The sequence below is a fragment of the Ovis canadensis genome, chromosome X (genome assembly GCF_042477335.2).
Source record: "Ovis canadensis isolate MfBH-ARS-UI-01 breed Bighorn chromosome X, ARS-UI_OviCan_v2, whole genome shotgun sequence".
NCBI lineage: Eukaryota > Metazoa > Chordata > Mammalia > Artiodactyla > Bovidae > Ovis > Ovis canadensis.
This window is the reverse complement of record NC_091727.1, coordinates 107116254-107131952: the sequence shown is the minus strand read 5'-3', so window position 1 is coordinate 107131952 and position 15699 is coordinate 107116254. Positions and strand designations below refer to the sequence as shown.

Sequence of the window (15699 nt, the reverse complement as noted above, 5' to 3'; positions counted from 1 at the left end):
AAGACTCAATACAATTTAGATGTTAACTCTCCTCTACATAATAAATGTATGCAATCTCTTTAGAAATTTTGTAGGTATTGACAAATTGATTCTAAAATTTATTTGGAAAGGGGAAAAAAAGGAGCAAAAAATATTTTGAAAAAAGAACAAAGTTGGAAGACTCACACAACCCAAATTTTAAAAGTACTGTAACATTGTAGTAATCAAGATTGTCAAAAGGAAAAACAAATAGATCAATGGAATAGAACAGACAGGCCAGAATTAGATCCAAACACATACAGTAAACTGATTTTTAGCAAAGGTGAAAATGATATTTAATGGAGAAAATAGTCTTTTTGAGAAAACAAAATGGTGCTTTATTAGCTATTTGTACACCCAGGTTCCTAACAGTATTATTCATAGTACCCAAAGAGTGATGCAACCAAAGTGACCATCAACAGAAAAATGGATAAGCAAATCTGGTATACACATATATTATTCAGCCTTAAAAAGGAAGAAAAGTCTGGCATATGCTACGATACAGATGAACTTTGAGGGTACTATGCTAAATAAGTCAGACAAAAAGACACATACTATATAATTACACTTATATAAGATATCTACAGTAGTCAAAAGCAGAAAAAAAAAAAGAGTATTAAAAAGCAGAGACATTAAGGTCCATCTAGCAAAAGCTATGGTTTTTCCTGTAGTGATGTATGGCTGTTAGAGTTGGACCATAAAGAAAGCTGAGTGCCGAAGAATTGATGTTTTTGAACTGCAGTGTTGGAGAAGACTCTTGAGAGCCCCTTGGACTGCAGAGAGATCCAATCAGTTCAGCCTAAAGGAAATCAGTCCTGAATATTCATTGGAAAGACTTATGTTGAAGTTGAAACTCCAATACTTTGGCCACCTGATGCAAAGAACTGACTCACTGGAAAAGCCCCTGATGCTGGGAAAGATGGAAGGTGGGAGGAGAAGGGGACAACAGAGGATGAGATGGATGGCATCAGTGACTCAATGGAGATGAGTTTGAGTAAACTCCAGGAGTTGGTGATGGACGGCGTGCTGCAGTCCATGAGGTCACAAAGAGTCAGACATGACTGAGCAACTGAACTCAAAGCAGTAGTCAAACTTATGGAAACAGTAGAATGATGGTTAGCAGGGGCTGGAGGAGAGAAAAATGGGGAAATGTTCTTTACTGGGTATAGAATTTCAGATTTACAAGATGAAAACATTCTAGAGATTGGTTATACACAATATGAAAATATTTAACACTACTAGAAATGGTAATGCTTCCCTGGTGGCTCAGTGACAGAGAATCCACTTGCCAATGCAGGAGACAAGGGTTTGATCCCTGGGTCAGGAGGATCCTTTGGAAAAAGAAATGGCAATTCACTCCAGTATTCTCATGGACAGAAGAGCCTGGCAGACTATAGTCCATAGGGTGGCAAGAGTCAAACACGACTTACCAACTAAACCACCACCAGAAATGGTAAAATAATAAATTTTATGTTATGATTTTTACCACAATTTTTAAATTTAAATTTTTTTAAATAAAAAATTGTGCCAGAAAACCACTAGTAGACTAGTGGTTTTCTGGAGCAGAGTTAGCAATAACAGAGATTAACAGTAAATGTGAATGAAAGATTCTCTTGGAGTGATGAAAATGTTCCAAAATATTCATAGCAATTGTTGCAGAACTTGGTAAATTTATTTTTAAATCATGACTGATTTGTAAACTTTAAAAGGGTTAATTATATGCAAAATATGTTTCCACAAAGTTCTTATTAAAATAAATAATTCAGGAACACTATTAATAAGCAATATCTGCTTTATTATAAATTATCCTTAGATACGATACCAAAAGCATGATTTATAATAGAAAAAGAGGACAAAATGGACTTTGATATTTACCACCTCCCAGAGTAATGGAAATAAAAGCAAAAATAAACAAATGGGACCTAATTAAACTTAAAAGCTTTTGCACAATGAAGGAAAATATAAGCAAGGTGAAAAGACAGCCTTCAGAATGGGAGAAAATAATAGCAAACAAAGCAACTGACAAAGAATTAATCTCAATATTATACAAGTGGCTCATGCAGCTCAATTCCAGAAAAATAAACTACCCAATCAAAAAATGGACCAAAGAACTAAACAGATGTTTGTCCACAGAAGACATACAGATGGCTAACAAACACATGAAAAGATGCTCAACATCACTCATTATCACAGAAAGGCAAATCAAAACCACAATGAGGTACCATCTCACGCCAGTCAGAATGGCTACAATCCAAATGTCTACAAGAAATAAATGCTGGAGAGGGTGTGGAGAAAAGGGAACCCTCTTACACTGTTGGTGGGAATGTAAACTAGTACAGCCACTATGAAGAATAGTGTGGAGATTCCTTAAAAAACTGGAAATAGAACCCCCATATGACCCAGCAATCCCACTACAGGGCATACACACCAAGGAAACCTGAATTGAAAGAGACACGTGTACCCCAATGTTCATCACAGCACTGTTTACAATGGCTAGGACATGGAAGCAGCATAGATGTCCATCAGCAGATGAATGAATATGAAAGCTGTGATACATATACACAACGGAATATGATTCAGCTATTAAAAAGAATGCATTATCAGTTCTAATGATGTGGATGAAACTGTAGCCTATTATACAGAGTGAAGTAAGTCAGAAAGAAAAACACCACCACAGTATACTAACGCATATATATGGAATTTAGAAAGAGGGTAACAATGACCCTATATGCGAGACAGCAAAAGAGACACAGATGTAAGAACAGACTTTTGGACTCTGTGGGAGAAGGCAAGGGTAGGATGATTTGAGAGAATAGCATTGAAACACGTTGTCATACATAAAATAGATCACCAGTCCAGGTTCGAGGCATGAGATAGGGCACTCAGGGCCGGTGCACTGGGATGACCCTGAGGGATGGGATGGGGAGGGAGGTGGGAGAGGTGTTCAGGATGGGGGACACATGGCTGATTCATGTCAATGTATGGCAAAAATCACTATAATATTGTAAAGTAATTAGCCTCCAATTAAAATTAATTAATTTTTTAAAAAGAAAAGCTACAAACATGAAGATGTATGCAAATCACACAGCCAACAAGACATGTTCATAATGTACAAAGAACTCTCAAAGCTCAACAGTAAGAGAACAAATAATCCAATTTTAAAACATACAAAGAACCTGACCATATACAAATGGAAAAAAATAGACAGATGTTAAATATCATTAGCTATTAGGGAAATGCAAATTGAAACAATGACAAGATACCACCACATACCTATTATAACACCTAAATAAAAAAGCAACAATACCAAGAGTTGATGAGGATACAAGAAACTACAACTATCATATACTGCTCATGGTGATCATATATACTGGCAAATGATTTGGCCATTTGTTACAAAATTAACCATAAAGTTTATCATAATGATACAGCAATCCCACCCCTGGGTATTTACTCTAAAGAAAATTGGTATTCACACTAAACTCCCCACAGAATAAGATTCTGTTCATAACTGCCCAAAACTGGAAGCAATCCAAATGACCATTAACAAGTCAATGGATAAACAAACTGTGGTAAATCCATATAATGGACTACTACTTGGCAATAATAAGGAATGAACATATCACAACAGGGATAAATCTCCAGAGAACTGCTGAGTGAAAGAAGCCAGTCTTAAAAAGATTACATACTGTATGTATATTCCAAACTGTGGAAAATTCTTAAAGAGATGAGAATACCAGACCACCTTACCCCCCTTCCTGAGAGACCTGTATGCAGTTCAAGAAGCAACAGTTAGAACCATACATGGAAAAACAGACTGGTTCCAAAGTGAGAAAGGAGTACATCAAGGATGTATATTGTCACCCTGCCTATTTAATTTCTATGCAGAGTACATCTTGCCAAATGCTGGGCTGCATAAAGCACAAGCTGGAATCAAGATTGCTGGGAGAAATATCAATAAACTCAGATATGCAGAAGACATCACCCTTGTAAGGCAGAAAGCAAAGAAGACTAAAGAGCCTCTTGATGAAAGTGAAAGAGGAGAATGAAAAAGTTGGCTTAAAACTCAACATTCAGAAAACTAAGACTATGGCATCTGGTCCCATCACTTCATGGCAAATACATGGGGAAATAATGGAAACAGTGAGAAACTTTATTTTCTTGGGCTCCAAAACTACTACAGATAGTGACTGCAACAATGAAATTAAAAGATGCTTGCTCCTTGAAAGAAAAGCTATGACAAACCTAGACAGCATATAAAGGAGCAGAGACATTACTTTGCTGACAAAGGTTTGAATAGTCAAGGCTATGGTTTTTCCAAGGTCATGTATGGATGTGAGAGTTGGACCATAAAGAAGGCTGAATGCCAAAGAATTGATGGTTTTGAACTGTGGTTCTGAAGAAGACTCTTGAGAATCCCTTGGACAGCAAGGAAATCAAATCAGTCAATCCTAAAGGAAATCAACCCTGAATATTCACTGGAAGGGCTGATGCTGAAGCTCCAATACTTTGGCCAACTGATGCAAATAGCCCAATCATTAGAAAAGCCCCTGTTGCTGGGAAAGATTGAAGGCGGGAGGAGAAGGGGACGACAGAGGATGAGATGGTTGGATGTCATCACTGACTCAATGGACATGAGTTTGAGCAAGCTCCAGGAGATAGTAAAGGATGGGGAAGCCTGGTGTGCTGCAGTCTGTGGGGTCACAGAGGGTCTGAGATGACTGAACAACAAGTGTATGATTCCATGAAGATGACATTCTGGAAAAGAACTATAGTGATAGAAAACCGATCAGTTGTTTACACAGCAAACAGAGGTTAGAAGTGAGTAGAGGGTTTAACTCAAATGGAACAGCACAAGGGAGCTTTCAGGGAGAGGGAATTATTCTGTATCTTCATTGTGGTGGTAGTTTGTGATTCTATGTGTGCGTTGCGGCTGCTGCTAAGTCGCTTCAGTCGTGTCCAACTCTGTGCGACCCCATAGACAGCAGCCTATCAGGCTCCCCCATCCCTGGGATTCTCCAGGCAAGAACACTGGAGTGGGTTGCCATTTCCTTCTCCAATGCATGAAAGTGAAAAGTGAAAGTGAAGTCGCTCAGTCGTGTCTGACCCTCAGCGACCCCATGGACTGCAGCCTTCCAGGCTCCTCCGTCCATGGGATTTTCCAGGCAAGAGTACTGGAGTGGGGTGCCATTGCCTTCTATGCACACCAAATAAGACAACTTCACTGTATAATTTATTTTTAATTTCAGTAAGTATTTATTGAGTGCCTGTTACATGTAAGATTTTGTTTCATATACTTGGGACACATCAGAGGATAAAACAACAGTCCCTGCCCTCATGGAGCTTACAGTCTAGCATTTATGACCATTTCACCTGGATGCAGTCACCCTGGGCAAGTCACTGGGCCTCTATCCTCAACCACCTGATCCAGGAGTAAGGAGGCCCAGCTCAGACATGGGTAACTGACTGGCTGTGCTGGAGATGCCAAACAGGGCACCTACCCCCAGCCCACCACCCAGACAGTGGACAAGACTGGAAGCTGGCTTTTAATAATAAAGTACAGGAGGAGAGGGCACAGGACTGGAGCTGGTAGTCTGCTAGGCTGCTGCCTCGGGGCCTGGGCTGGCTCCACAAACTGCCGCTGCTGCTTCTTGGTGGCTGCCCTGCTGGCAAGGTCCTTGGCCTTCTCCATAGCTGCCACTGACATCTCCTTGGCCTTCTCCTTGGTTTCCTTGGCTGTTTCAACAAGGGTTTTGGGAGGGGCCTCACCTTGCAGCTTGGCCAAGATGTTTTCAAAACCTTTCACAGTCATAGTCACGTTGCTTTTGAACAGTGCAAGACCAAATTCCTGGACATCTCTGGAGACACCAACTAAGCTAGAGGAGACCCAGGTTTCCTGGCAGATTTCAGTCCAGCCGGTGTTATCAGAGTTCACACAGTAAACACATCATTCCTCCACCACCATCAGCTGGGCGTGGTTGATGTTTCAGGTGAAGGTGGCCATGGTCTGGTTTCGTGGGTCCACAATAGAATCTTCCAGGATGTACACTGAGTGAGAAACACTGGCAGGAAACAGTCGCTCAGCCCAGTGGGGCATCCTGTTCGTCTTGGTCAGGAGTCCTTGGACAGGAGCTTCTGGTCAGAGGTCACCTCTCGGTGCACTGTGTCTTTCATCAAGACATGTTTGCTATAGGGATTTGGGACAGCTGCCAGAAGGCAGCAAACACTTGGTCCCAGGAACTCCAGAGCATGCTCTGGCCCAGAAAATACTCCACCATCATCCTGGCCAGGGCGGGCTCAGTGCCGGGGCAACATTAGGGGGTTGGAGCCCCAGGGGCATGCAGAGGCCAGGCTGGAGCTCAACGCTGGGCCACCAGGCTAGCAGCAACTCAGTTGCTACAGCGCTGCACCCAGCCAGCCACCGCCACCGCTGCCATGAGGGATAACTTTTAAAATAGAATGAAAAACTAATCCTGATTCAAGGAGGTTAAATGATAAATTTTATGTTATACATTTTATCCTAATTTTAAAAAATCAATGCATCAATCAATCCTAGTTCAGTCACTTTCAGTTCTCTGACCCTGGGCAACTTGACTTCATTTTATCTGTATATAAAATGTGAATAATAAAACTGCCTACCTCATAAGCTTATCATGAGAATTAGATACAAATTTTATATAATATGCTTGCCATATGACAAGAGTTCAATAAATGTTATTAATTTTACCCTGTAGATAATTTCTCCCTTTTGAATCCATCCTAAACAAGTCCTTGGGAATATTTTTATTAATATATATGCACCTTCATATATATGCATATTAATATATATGCAGCCTGAGCTGAGGATTGGAGACTGATCACCTCCTCTTGGCAGAGAACTCGAATTCTGGTTCCGGTCTGGTCTGATTTCTGGTAGGGCCGAGTTCCAGTCCTCCCTTCTCTGGAGGCCCAGGGAAAAGTCCCATAATGCCTGGGCATCTGTAGGTGGCAGGAGACGTCTGTAAGGCCACCCCTTTTGCGCCCCCCTCCCACCTCCTCCTCCTCCTTCTTTCAACCTGGCTTCCTTTCCTCCCTTGAAATCTTTGATGTTAGTACTTGGATCTGAAGTTCTGTGTCTCTATAGGAGGTTTTCTGAAAGACTGTATTCTTGTATTTAAGAGCTTCCCTGGTGGAGCCAAGGTTAAAGCATCTGCCTGCAATGTGGGAGACCTGGATTTCATCCCTGGGTCGGGAAGATCCCCTGGAGAAGGCAATGGCACCCCACTCCAGTATTCTTGCCTAGAGAATCCCATGGACGGAGGAGCCTGGTGGGCTACAGTCCACGGGTCACAGAGAGTCAGACACGACTGAGCGACTTCACTTTCACTGCTCAGTCGCTTCAGTCATGTCCGACTCTGCGCGACCCCATAGATGGCAGCCCACTAGGCTCCTCTGTCTCTGGAATTCTCCAGGCAAGAATACTGGAGTGGGTTGCCATTTCCTTCTACAATGCATGAAAGTGAAAAGCAAAAGTGAAGTCGCTCAGTCGTACCTGACTCTTAGAGACCCCATGGACTACAGCCTACCAGTCTCCTCCGTCCATGGGATTTTCCAGGCAAGAGTACTGGAGTGGGGTGCCATTGCCTTCTCCATCACTTTCACTATGCACCTTCATTTTTTTCTATCCCTCCACAATGTGTTGTCTATTTAGCACAGGTGGACCCCCAGGAGAGACCCAAATTCCTACTGAGTCCTTCAATCAATTTCAAGCCATGGCCCATAACGAACAAGAATTTGCCCCATTCCCAGGGCATCATGCTTACACTAAGCCTCCTCTTCTGGAGATAGAGTCTTTTACACCAGGCAGTCATGCCATCACCCCTGTATCCCAGATATAGTCCCCTCTCTAAGAAAGTTACCACTGATGTTTCACTATAACCTTAACAGAGGGGGATTCTAGTTTCACCAGTGGAGAATAACAAGAGCGAAGCAATGAAGTAAATAGAAAGGTAGGATATTAGACATATTTTTCCAACTTCACAGTTGGTCAAGGGCCAACTATTTCCACCCATTTTTCTTTAACAATCCTCTCCCCCAAATTGAGACATAGAATTTATCCCAGTCCACCCTATCATCTAGGAAAATCTTCGCAATTTTGGATGCAACATTTGTGCAGGCCACAGCTCCAACAAATCTGTTCTATGTAACAAATTATTATTTCCTCTGTTCATCATCATCCTGCACTCTGCCTCACTTGCAAAAATATGTTTCAGACGCTATTTGCTCCACAATGTTCCACTGAGAAACAAGGCATGCATCATGCCCCCAACAGTAGCTCCCAGAGCATACAGTTGCCAGCATCAGAACCCATCATAAAGAAGAGAAAGAAATTTCCATCTCCCGCCCCCTCATGATCAAACTGGGGCTTCAGCCCACACAGATCTGTCACTCTGAGAAGGCTCCCCAGTCACAGCATCATCTTTGCCAAGGAAGAACAGAGAAAATTGCATCTCAGAGCTACACAAAGTTAACTTTTCTATTCTAGCCTGTATTTTAGCAGCACTGTCTTAGAACAATTATCTCAAAAGTACAAACTCAGTTTTCACCTAAAGTGGAAAACTGATTTGGAAGAGGAATGTCCTGGACTAAGTTCACACCAGATCCTAAAATCATATTGCAAAAGAACCAAACCGTAGAATGGTGGAACACAGAATGTAAGATTTGGCATAATCAAAAAAAAAGGGGCTGGGGGGGGGGGGAACAAAACCTCCTTTGACAGGCCCCCTCCTGAACTTGTCATCTGAGATGAAAAGAAATATTCCTTGAAAAAGAATTAAATATGGGGTTTCTATCATGCCATTCCACTATCCCCAAATAGTAGCACTAACACTGATTCACAAACACACGCTGCAATCAAAAGCTTAACCCGTGCTCTCAGCATCAGTTCAAAGGTCCTCCCTTTCAGGAAGCTTCTTTAAGCAGCCTGACCCGTATCTCATTTTCTGTCCCAATCTCCCTAGCATAAGTTTATAACTGTGTTGTATGCTGCTCAGTCATGGTGGGAAAAAATGTAAGGTTTCCCTTCCCAATTAGATGGTAGGCTCAAGAGCAAGGAGTTGGTTTATAACATCCCTGTCGGTAGGTGATTCTCAAATACTTGCTGCTCAACTATAAAACACTGAAGTGCTAAGAAAGCTTAAGCAACCCTGGCTCCCACTGGGTCCACAGAGACTCTCAAACAGAGGGCCACCCATGAAACCATTTCAGTGTTGAGAAGAAGGTACCTACTGACAATCTATACAACCCAGAAAGCTGTTTGTTGCTATCATATTAATGAAAAATTGTCCCAAATGCTCAATACCAAACACTTAAGTATGGAGGTCCATGTACTCACAGGGAGAAAGAGGCTCAGGCAATGCAGCCCATTGAAACCCTTAAAGGAGATCTGCGTTGGAGGAGGCAGGATGTGGGTTGGAAATCTTGCCTAGCTTATTATGCCTTCTTTCACTGCTCATATCCACAAACGTAACATTTTGAAAGTAACAGAGTTCAAAGGCCAATATTTCCTCAGGTCCAACAGACTGAAAGTGGGTGTTCCTCTATGTTCTTGGGAAGAAAAAGTTCCAGTGCCACAAATTCATCTGCAAATCTTGTATCAATGCCAAGACTGTAGTACAAGGATAACAGGAACAGGGGAAGGTGCCTGGAATGGGAAAGCCAAAGCAAGAGATGTATATATACAGGGCAAAGTATAGGTATGAGCAAGGCAGGTAAACCAAAAGCAGGAGGTCACAGTGGACGAAGGTAGAAGTCGGACCGGTCATGAGGAGTCTGGAAACACATGGGTACCAGAGAGCAAGGCAAGAATTGACTTGACTAATTAAAATAAATACAATGGATGTGGAGGCAGAGTCCCAGTTATGCCACAGGTTGCATCTCTAACGGCCTAAACTCCTTTATGTATGAAACACGGACAGTTAAACCTACTTAACTGCCTACCTCACATGCAGTAATAGGGAGCAAAGGAAGTAAAGCACATCTGAACATGCCTGCTAAATTCTAAATCACTGTTCAAATGTAAGTGACTGCTGTGATGAGATCATTTTGGGGACAAGGAGAAGTATGTGGCACTACCGGACTGGTAAGCATAGTGAATCCAGAAGCAGTGAGTCCAGAACTTGCATCATAGACCACAGAAATGCAAAAATAGATCACAGCAGCAGAGAGAAGATTCCTAGAGTAGCAACACAAAGATGCCATGAAACTAACATCCTTCCACTGCAGGAAGTATCTTACATAAGCTAAGGCAGGACACAAAGAAAAGGCAAGACTTTCTCTTCTCTCTTAACAGAATAAAATTAATATCATGCATTTCTGAGCACTTACTGTGGACCCATATGGGATTGCAGGAGGAAGGAGAGGAGACCCATGAGGGAGTGGGCTGACTTCTGTTCCTTGCCTCAGTGAGTGGCACTAACACCCACCCAGTGGTCCAAACCAGAAACCTGAGAGTCAATTCTAGACTTCTCCTCCCTGCCTCTGGCCCTTCTCATCCGATCAATCAGTAAGTCCTATCGATTTTGCTCCCAAACACCTCTAAAATCTGTGCTTTCTCTCAATTTCTATTGCCATGGTATTCACTTCCTCAGTCCTCCAATATCTCAACCTCCTAATCAGCCTCCATGCCATCAGTCATCTTTTTAAATCACTAATCAGATCATGTAACTATTTCACACAAAATTCTACAATGGTTCACCACCAATGATGTAACCTGAAGTTCAGTGGATAATACAAGACAATATAATAAGCACATGCTAAATGGTATGTTGCAGACAACAGTCACTGAAGGAGATGAGAAAAAACAACACAGGTTCCCTTACTGGGGAAGAATACAAGGAGAGGAGAAGACTTACACTGATTCTCAAAGAACTGACAGAATTGGAAAAGTTGGAAGTATGTCTGCATCTGAGGATATGTGTGGGGGTGGGGGGTGGGAAAATCACAGAGATTTTTAAGGAGGAGAATTAAACCTCAGGAACACAATGAGCTTCCTAAGATTCAGGGGGATAATGTCAGCCCCCACACAGCATCAAATAAGCACATTTCCAGTTAATAAGGTAGCTTGTTCTTTGCTTCCTGAAAATGGAGAAATTAAATTATCTGCTTTGAAAAGGCTGCCTCAGAAGCACTTGGCAAACAGATTGAATATGGAGCCACCATCCTGGCAGAAGATAAATCAGATACAGAATGGCTCTGACAAAGCTCAGAACATGCAACGAAAACTGAGAGAGACAGGACCTGGATTCCAGCCATATCCAGTGTGTCAAGATCCCTGAGGGACAGCTGCAAGAAAGAAGCTAAATCAAAGAGGAAGAAGCAGTATTTAAAGAGACTATCATCTACAGAAACAGCACCCCTTCCAAAAAAAAAAATAGTAGCAATGGGATGCATTAAAAAAAAAGCACTTTAATATGGAAGTGAGACAAACAGCAGGCAGACGCACAGAGGCTGACACAGCTGTTTCTGTTTCAAAAACTGGGAAGCTTTTGGAGAACCCAGCCATTCCGATTTTTGGTACTGTGACTCCCACATGATACTAATATGTTTGGCTGAGAGTTGAGAAGTTCATAGAATCAACCTGATTTTTTGCCCATTTCTATGATACCAAATACACAGCTTTTATTAGCGGTTGGTTTGTTTTGGGTTTTTTTTGTTTGTTTGTTTGTTTGTTTTTGGCTGCGCCACACAGCCATCATACAGGATCTTAGTTTCCCCTCCAGGGATAGAACCTGCGCCCCCTGCAGTGGAAGCACAGAATCTCAACCACTAGACCAGCCAGGAAGTCCCTTTATTGGTGGTTTTTATTGACATAACTAATTGTGGTGATATCACGTTACTGGTCAAGTCAAATTCACCTTTTGGAGACTGTTTTCTGTCTCTGCATAGTAAACACAAAATATACCTAGTTCATGATGTTGACATTGGAGAGAACAGCCTTGGTGCCCTGGTCAGAGAAAGAATCTGGGCCTGAGTGGAATACACCAAAAGGAGGGATTTAGGATTTGTATAGCATTGAGGATTCTGCCTAGGACTTCTGGAGAATAGATATATAACAGATCATAATGATAGGTGAGAGAGATAGATGACAGACCTAAATGATGAGATATAGATGATGATGGAGACAAACCCCAATTGCATTCCATTCTAATTAAACATAGAGCAAACACCACACAGTTGCATCTTAGCTAGATTGTGAACCTGAACTGAACTTCCTGCCTGCAGATGTGTGGGTGTTCAAGCTAGAGAGGCTCATAAAACATGTAGCTCTCGACACAGCACAGATGTATTTAAGCACAAACACCTTCTCCCCCGCTCAGGATATACTCTGAACCATATTATTATTATATCAAACTTAATACTGACAGCCAGGTTTGGATCTCCAAGTATCTCAAAAAGAGTTACAGAGCTTTTTTTTAAAACAAAACAAAACAAAGCACCAAAAATGAATCCAGGACCTGACTTGCAATAATTCATGGCCCCAGGCTCTACTACCATCCTGATCTGAATGAGCACAGGTGTGAGACAGTTCTGTACTTCCTCTATTCTGTTCTCTCATTTGGCTAAGTTTGGGTCCATTGAAGGGAGAAGGTAGGTGCCTTTACACCCTGGACAAGTTGATCAAATCCACTGCTGTCATTTTCAGAGTTAATTTACTTCATAGCAGGAAGTATTTAGGGCTTCCTAGGTGGCTCAGCAGTAAAGAATCTGCCTGCAATGCAGGAGACATAATGAGATACAGGTTTGATCCCTGTGTCGGGAAGGTCCCCTGGAGGAGAGCATGGCAACCCACTCCAGTATTCTTGCCTGGAGAATCCCATGGACATAGGAGCCCGGTGGGCTACAGTCCATGGGGTCACAAAGAGCCAGACATGACTGAGCACACACACAGGGAGTATCTGCAGAAGCTTCCTCACTTGGCAATATTGGCTTAGTTAGTTATTTCAGACTGAAAGCTCAGCTCAAATGTCACTTTCCCCAGGAAAGCCTCCCAGACTGGATAACCCACTAAATATGAATTCTTTAACACCCTGTCACTCTTCTTTCTCACTCAACCCAATTGTTATTAATTATCTAAAGTGAAAAAAGTGATAGTCACTCAGTCGTGTCTGACTCTGCTACCCCATGGACTGTAGTAGACTGCCAGGCTCCTCTGTCCATGGAATTCTCCAGGCAAAAATACTGGAGTATGTTGCCATTCCCTTCTCCAGGGGATCTTCCTGACCCAGGGATCGAACCCTGCTCTCCTACATTGCAGGAAGATTCTTTAGCATCTGAGCCACCATATATTAATTATCTAAGTGTTGTCCAATAGAACTTCCAATGAGAATGGAAATAAATGTTCCATATCTATGCTGCCCAGTACAGTGGTCATTAGCATGTGGCTATTGAGTCCTTGAAATGTTAATGTAACTGAGAGACTGAGTTAACTCTTTGACTTTAAATAATTTAAACTTAAATTGCTATAAACAGCTTGGATATCATTGCGGACAGCTCCAGCAATTACATTCTGTGTTTTAAGAGAGCAAGGGTTATTCTGGTGTTTTTGTAACACTGTATCCCCAGGACAAATGTACAGTAAGCATTCGATGAATATGTAATTGCTTGATCAGTTAATCAGTCTACTATTATTTATTTATTTAGCCCACCAATATTAACTCTCTTGGAAACTATTTCACAAATTATTCCACAAGGTAATCACTTGATATTCAGGCTGAGGTAGGAAAGTGTAAACAATGAAGGTAATGGGGAAGAGAGAAGGAAGGAGGAGAAGACAGCTACCTGAGTTCATATTCTGGTTCAGATACTCAGTAGCTATATGACCTTGGAAAGTCATTTAACCTCATTGAGCCTCAGCTTCCTCATCTGTATAATCTGGACAATAATATCTATCCAGAGCTGTTGTGATGGTGAAATAATGCATACAAAGCACTATAAATGGAAGTGGTATCTATTATAACTATTTCTATTTATTGGAAGAATAGGATTAGCCAGACAGGGACAGCATAACCCAAGTAACCAACTTTTATACAAAAAGCACAGTCTCTAGTATCTCTCCTGAGAAATTCCTTTGTTTTCTCTATTTTCAACCAAATTCAAATAGGATCCTATATGCCACCTTCCTACTTCCTCTTCTTCATGGGGATAATGACTTAGCCAATACCTAGCCACTAACTTCGATTCAATAGCATCTTATACAGTAACATTTTTTCCACTAATACAGGCTTCCTAAAACCATACAATCTCCTCTATATCAGCCACTGTTTTAGTACAGCCTGCTCTGAGTATTTCTCATGATAATGGGTGCTTCTGTCTTCGGTCCTGCCTCCCCTACCAACACAGACACTGGAAGGGATGGCAGCATTTCAACTTATGATGCTCAGTATGAGAAACAGCCTTCACAGTTTGGAATTGATAGCTATGGCTCAGGATAGGAGGCTTCTGTCTGAACATCCCATATACAGCTTCTCACAACCAAGGGCAAAGTTGCCATACAATTCATTAACACTGCAAGGACCATCGAGCCTTTCTGTTTCAGGACAAAGTTGAAAATATTTTTAAAAATTGGAAAATGGAATTTGAAGCAAATCAATCCTACTTTTAAAACGTTTGGAACCTCATGTATCTAAAATCTAGTCACTCTCCAGTATACATATAAATAAAATACACATAATTTATCAACTTCAGGGGCAGGACAATAAAAAAGAAAAAGAGGATCTATATGTTAATGAGGTCCTGTCTTAAGCAAAGCACAGTATAGCTTCCAGTTTTACTTTTCAAGTGGAGTAAGGATAGGTCACAGAACATGTTTGTCTATGCTTTAAAAACCTTTAGAAGCAATTTGATCTGAGCTTCTTTTTTATAGATAAGGAACTGAAATGCAGAGAGGGAACATGACATTTCCAAGGGCACATAAAACTGTTAAGACTCAGACATGAATTTACATACTGGATTTTCCTTTTACTAGGTGAAGTTATTTGACCTCTCCAATCCTTCTTTTTCTAAGAATATGTGATGAATAATGATCCTCCACCTTACATGTTTACAATGAGGACCACATAAGAAAACATATAAAACACCTACTTTGTGCTGGACATATAAGACAAGTTGAGTAAACTTAGTTTTCTTCTCTTGACTATGTATTATAGTGTTCTTTTATTTAGTTATATCTTTATCTGCTTCATGGCAATAACAGCAATAATTGTATCTTTGCAAAAAGAGATGGTGACAAAGTTGGTCACCAGAATTTCTCTCAAGAATAACACTGTCTTGGATTAGAAGACTGCCTTAGTAGGTGTTTAAGGCAGAAAGATAGAAAGTGACCTTCCCCACCACTCCCCCAACCTCTTCCCCCTCCAAAAAAACAACCTGGATAAGTAGGCGGCACCAAGTCTTAGGATGGGCACGTTGTTTCTATGAATAGAATGGGGAAGGAATTTTGTTGATATCTTAGAATATGAGAGAACGTGAAAGAAATTGGCCAGCTAGAAAGAGACTTGGGTTCAGAGAACAAGATAGTGAAACTCCACAGGATTCTGGTAGCTAATACTGTCTGCGGTACATGTTAAAGTCATTTGCATCGCTGTAATGTAAATTATTCTCCATAGCCTCTATAAAATTTCAGTAAATTCTACACTGGTAATA

The 15699-nt window shown here is 41.3% G+C and overlaps 1 long non-coding RNA gene and 1 pseudogene across 1 annotated transcript in view; both read right to left on the bottom strand.

Moving 5' to 3' along the window:
• Window positions 1–15699, bottom strand: part of LOC138931170 (uncharacterized) — an 854662-nt gene that overhangs the window by 349020 nt on the left and 489943 nt on the right. The window lies entirely within an intron of this gene.
• Window positions 5290–6512, bottom strand: LOC138930030 (PRELI domain-containing protein 1, mitochondrial pseudogene; annotated as a pseudogene).